Source organism: Tupaia chinensis, unplaced genomic scaffold, assembly GCF_000334495.1.
Source record: "Tupaia chinensis unplaced genomic scaffold, TupChi_1.0 Scaffold143585_1, whole genome shotgun sequence".
Taxonomy (NCBI): Eukaryota; Metazoa; Chordata; class Mammalia; order Scandentia; family Tupaiidae; genus Tupaia; species Tupaia belangeri.
Genome location: NW_006203431.1, coordinates 74,391 through 80,921, shown reverse-complemented (window position 1 = coordinate 80,921; position 6,531 = coordinate 74,391). Strand labels below are relative to the sequence as shown.

Here is a 6,531-nt window from a genome sequence, read left to right as displayed (position 1 = left end):
CGACATAGCCATTACGCTAACTGCTGGTTCCCTATTCCTGGCTTTTTTTTATTATGAAATTCCTTGTAAATTGAATACTCAAATATTTAATTACCAGTGGCTCTTGTATTTAAATGTCTACAACTCCACTGTAAAAAATGTCGACTGCTTTTTGTTTTATTTCCTCATCTACTTCCCTGAGCTGTGGCTGAGATAATTCCAATAGTAGCATTTAGCCTCCTGGATGTATACTATAAAGTTACTCTTTTTAAGTTAGTTTCCATACAAAAAGGAAAGACCTAGAAAGCAGAACTGTTCGTTACATTTCTTTCTATATTCTGAGGGCAACAAACCACCGCGTTTAGAGAAAGTCAGTTTTCACTTATAACTTGAATGCAAGAGTGAAGGGAAAGGAAATCGTATCCTCCATTTCTTAATCATTGCACATTCAGGTTGCAGTTTCCTTTAAAAGAATGAACAGTACAAGAAGCTTTCTGTTGTAAGAACTGTGATGAATTAGGTGAGATAATAAGTTGAGGTAATGAAAAGAACGTATTTTGTTATATTAAACATAATGTAAAGGTTCATACAATGTTACATAAACTAAAGTAATTTAAATCTTATAAATAGTTAAATAATAAATAAATAAATAAGCAGTTTAAGAAATCCATCTGCATGGTCACCTTTAAAGCATTACTGCCTGCAGAGTTGGACACAATGTTGCTTAATACTCCTGAAAGCATCTGACAACTGATGTAATCATTAGTCAACCAGAATCATTTCCAGGGCCAACCACTTCTCATTCCTGACTCTAACATTTCTTGCAAGTTTGTGGATGAAGACAGGGAGGGCTCTCATGATTTCTGCTCTGACGACCTCCCAGGCACAAGGGCTGTAGTCCTTCTTTTGCAGATAAAGCGAGACTTTTTTTTAAAGAATTATTTTATTCAACTTTATTTATTTATTTTAATTTGACCAGAGAGGGACAGAGCGAGAGAGGGTGAGAGAGAGAGAAAGTGAGAAAGTAGCCGGCTAGGTCCAGGACTCAAACTGTGATCAGCCACGTGGAGTCCAGCATCCTTAACCACCATGCCCCCTGCCAGCTCCCTAGAGGGTGATTCTTTGGAAGTATTTCCTCAGGGCCAGTGTGGATGCCTCATTCATGCGGAGCGACTACTACACCCCCACCTCCTACATCCAACTGGCTTCCAGGCCGTTCAGCTGCTGGTAATGTCCAGTGTGGAACTGGTCCAGGTGCGTCTCGTCCCAAGCAGCAGAGGAGCCCTCTCTGGGTCATCTCATGGAGGACAGAGATGGCTTGAGCCTTCTGGAGCTGGTTGCCAGCCAGCTCCTCCTGAGGGAACCCAAAGTCGTTTCTGTCCTTGAGGCGGGAGAAAGGGGAGACCCTCCTCATTTGTCTCAGAAGCATCAAGGCCCTGCTGTTCCCCAGGCCATAGGTCTGAGGCAGGCACAGCCCAGAGAGCAACTGAGCACCAGGGAGGCCAGCAGTAAGGAGCAGAGCAAGGCCAGAGGGGATCTCACAGATGCTGCTAGCCTGGCCGAGGGGGGTGACTCTCAGTCTCGGCCTCTAGGTTGTCTGATGGCCTTGGGTGTGTGTACGTCTTAAATAAGAAACACGCTGGTTTCTAGTTTTGGAATGCAGCCCCGCTACGACAGTTACTTTCTCCTTCTGCTGTTGCTTTCCTTTAGTGCCCTCTCTACCTGGGTTTGGTGCAGTGTTTCTCAACCTATCTTTTTCTTTTTCATTGTTATCTTTCCTTCCCCTACCTCCAGAGCTTTCTAGAAATCTTTTTTTTCTAATTTAAACTCCTACAGATATACTATAAATCTATTAATGTCCTCTATGTCCACCTCTTCTTTACATTAAAAAAAAGTGCAAAGTTTTCTTTCTATTCACTCATGTGACTTTGAGATCAAGCACATGATGGACAGGAAGCCCACAAATAAGCCATCTATTTACCTTCCATTTAGAGCGTTGATCTAATAGATTTTTTCTTTCTCTCATGACTCCAATGACAATGTTTCTCATATGATACAGAGAAAACACACCAAGAAAAATGAGTATGAAGGAATAAGATTTTGTTGTACAGAATTGAGTTTTGGGAGGTCACAGACTACTGTAATACCTAAGATTTGTTCTTAATGATTTTTACACGTTTGGAAGCAATATCATCCCCAATGTAAATACATGATTTAGAAAATATTATTACTCCGGCCTAGTGGTGCAGCCAGAAGCATACCCAACTGCAACACTGGAGACCGTTTCAGATCTCTGGCCTGTGCAGCCTGAAATATGTAGGGCACTCAAGAGCCTGCCTAAGATACTGACAATTCGGGGGACTGGAGAAAAGGGGTCACAGTGTAAAGAGACACTGTTGGGGATGTTTTCTCTTCTTTCTCGCACTCATGTGTACACAGGAATTCTTTATTATGAAGCTTTTTAAATGACAAAGAAAATATTACTATTTTGAATGTTTCTCTGTATTGTTACATTAAAGTTCTAATTTCCCAAAGGATTTTCCTAAGTTTCATCCCATGTTTATTCTTTTCAAACAAGACGAAAACACTTTTGTGCTTAATTCATAGTGGGATAATCATTATTCTCATATAAAGCATTAACTTTCAGCTCTAGTCCTAAATTCTGACTTTACATTTTTTTATTTTGCATAGGAAGTTAGGTTGCCTGAGTCCCCCAGGTTCCTCCTTACTGATAAATATGAGACCATCTTTTTCTGTATTTAAAGTTCCTTTCTTTCTTCTCAGAGAGAGGAGAGACTCCCAATAAGGTCTTTATGTCTTGATCCTCTCCAGCTTCAGTCAGTCCTGGTTCATGGGCACATAATCACCCAGTATGTGCGGTGAGATCTCCAGATGTGAACCTGGATCCTACCCATGTGGATCAACCTCCCAGAGCACCGCTGACCCACGCCTACCTTTGGTAAATCAGCTTTTCGATAAATGGACTCTTGTTTTATTCACTATGTTGTCCTCTGTATCAGACTCGATTTAATCATTGGGAAATAAGTTTCACTGAAGCTGGTTTTGTTTGTTTGTTTGTTTGTTTGTTTTTTCAGATTTTTCTCTTCCTACTGCAAGGCATTCATGAATGACCAAAATATTGAATATATGCATGAAGTATAAATAGTTGTGACATAAATTTCCCATTACTCAGAAAACTAGTTTTCAAATCATGCAATGATCTTTATATAACTCTAGTCTAAAATCAGCCACTCCATAAAAGAGTAGAGATCAGAAAGGTTCAGCCTTTTTATGACTCAACGACACCCTTTATGCCCTTAAACAATTAAATTGCTTAAAGTTCTGAAATGGTGACAGAAGTTTCCATAATAGATGAGTCTTCTTTCCAGAAATGTATGATTTGAAAATTAATAACTTCTAATCGTTTATCCAGTTAACACATTTATATTGGATTTCAGAGTTCATTCTAATCATCACATTCAAGAAAGCAGAGCAATTCTGCCCAAGCTATTATTCTTAGACCATCAATGACCACTTTTGTTGTTCACTTGAGATTGTGTTGGAAACTTATGCGTATTTCGTTTTCATGTGGTACTGTACTTTGCGAATTTGGTTTGCTACTCCTTGATTTCTCTCATTTTCCTTTTTGAACACAAATGAAATAAAAAGACAGGCTTTCTTGAAAATGGTAAGGCCTCAATTTATAGAAAATGCTTAAGTCAATTATTAAAAATCATAAAATTAAGGATCAGCAGATGCCATAATGGTTGTGTCATTGGACTCTCATGTATTTAACCATGGTTTAAGTCCCAGATCCGATGGTTTAAAACTCATGCCAGGCATGTGTGCATGCACGCCCAAATCCCAAGAGGAGAATGAAGAATGGATTGGAGCATGACCATCCCCCTGACTGATTTCTCACTTTCTGTCAGTCTCTCTGTTTCTCTGGCAAGCACATGTACCCTATAGTAAAAAAAAAAAAAAAAAAAAAAAAAAAAATTTTAAATTATAAAATTATAACTAAAGCTAATGACCAATATAAATAAAAACTAGAGTAAATGAAATAATATAAAATAAAATGAAACTTGGTTACATAACTCAATTTTAAAAAGAACTAAAATTAGCAAACAAGTAGGTTACCATTGAAATTTACTACAAGATAATAATTAGAGCCATGATAAATTGCTGTTTTAGGGCCAGTCCCATAGCATAGTGCTTCAGCTTTGTTCATAGGGAACTGGATCCCACCTGGTTGAACATAGTTCAAATCCTGACCCTAGTGGCTTGAGAAATATGCTAAACATGTGTGTACACATACCTCAAATCCTGGCAGGACCAAAAAAATGAAGGAAAAATGATTAGGCCATGACCACACCCCTCTGGGAAGTGCTTTCTCACTGTCTCTGGTGAGTACACATCCTCTGACTAATTAATGAATTAATTAATGTTTTAGCCAAACAAATAAGCAATGTTCTAAATCAAATACATAAATAAACTATAGTTTAAATCAAATAAATTAAATATTATAAATGTTCATTACAGCATGAAAAATGTTAGCAATGTATTGTATACTTGAAATTTGCTAAGACAGTAGATCTTAAGTGTTCTATCCACACATAAAAATAATGGTAGCCATGCCAGGTGGTGGATGTATTAACTAGCTTAATCATTACACAAGGTATACTTATACCAAAACTCCATCTTGTACACTAAAACATACACAATTTTTTATTTGTCAACGATACATCAAAGAAGAACGTATAGAAGTATATATAGAAGAATGTATACAAGGATATATAGAAATTTTTTTCTAGTTCATTTATTCTTTGTAAAATACTCTTGGAAAGCATGAACAAAATCTATTCATGGAGATGATAACCCACAGTCTTCACCTTATTTCCTAACTCCACATCACTAACAAGCTTACCAAAATGGTTTTCTTTTTTGTTTAGCGAGAGAGAAATTTTTGCTATAGGGCGTGTGCACTCACTGGAGAGACAAAGAAACAGAGAGACAGAAAGCAATAAATTCCCACCCCCCCATCCCGCCTGACCCCGGCCCTGGGAGGGATGGCCATGCCACAATCCATTCTCCTCCATTCTCCTCTCAGGATCTTGGGCCTGCACACACATGTGCCTGGTATGAGTTTTAAGCTGCTGGGTCTGGGACTCAAACCACAGTTGACCATGTGGGAGCCCAGCAATGTAATCATTATGCCATCTGCTGGTCCTGCCAAAATGATTCTCAATATGGACTCTACCTCACTCACCTCTTTATGATTCTTTTTCAACCTACTTCCATCTGGTTTTTGTTCCATTTATTCTATTAAACCAGATCCTTCCAAAGTCATGTATAACATCTGTTTTCAAGCCATGGGGACCGTCCTCGTCTTCTCTAAAAGAAGCACTATCCTTTTTCAGTCTCCCCAGTGTTTCCCTATTTCTCTTGCTAACTACACTGGCCACTCCATGCCAGTTCTGGGCAGACTCTCCTTCTGCTCCACCTTTAAATGTCGAGGGGCTGCAGGAAGAAGTTGGGTCTCTTCTCGTTGTCCTCTTGACTGTTAAGTGACTACATCCATTCCCGATGCCTCATTACCAGAATACAAGAAAGAATCTCAAATGAATATCTACACCCGTGGCATTTGTTGTTCATCCTAGACCCATATCCCCAAATACCAAAAAGACTTCTGTGATTACACGTCTTCCCGGCATCTTAAGAACATATCATTTTTTTTTCCTCTTCCCAGAGTATTGGTACCTGAAGTTTCTGGTGTGAGAACATCATGTTCCTTTACTTCTTTTTGTACCACTTAATATAACTGAAATGAAATAGTATTAATACTCTTTTTATGTCTTCTTCTCTGTAAAGTTCCAACATAGGAAGGATTGTGCTTGCTTTTCTCACATGCAATCTGCCAGGTATGTGATTTATACATATAATGTGAATGGAATGAAGAGCAAGCAATTTTTTTTGGAGAGGTTTTTTTTGTTTTTTTTTTTTTCTATAGGGCGTGTGTGCTCGCCAGACAGACAGAGAGAGACAGAGAGACAGAAAGCGAGAAATCACCCCCCAGGGGAGATGGCCATGCCACAATCCCTTCTCCTCCATTCTCCTCTCAGGATTTTGGGCACGCTCGCACACGCGCCCGGCTTGAGTTTTAAGTCACCGGGTCCAGGACACGAACCGCAGTCAACTACGTGGGAGTCCAGCAACATAGCCATTACGCTAACTGCTAGTTCCAGAGTAAGCAATTTTTAACATCCTTTCTTCAATTTGGTTTTGGTTTTAAATAAATAAATGCAAGAAGTTTCCTTGGATAAGAATTTAATAAATAAAACAAAATGCAATTTAGTAACATGGAAATGGAACATGTTTTGTAAATTATAACAAAGATGGCATACTATTATATTAAAATATCTAAATAATATTATAAATAAAATAAATTTAAAATAAAAATAAATAAATAAATAAATAAATGCATCAGGGCAGTCATCTCTTAGGGACTAATGGCCTGTAGCAAAATGTTCTTCACATAAACTTCCTTACTCT

General features: G+C 38.4%; 1 pseudogene; it reads right to left on the bottom strand.

The window, feature by feature from the left end:
* The window catches only part of LOC102473785 (interferon alpha-1-like), a 12,067-nt pseudogene that overhangs the window by 4,952 nt on the left and 584 nt on the right, over positions 1-6,531 (bottom strand).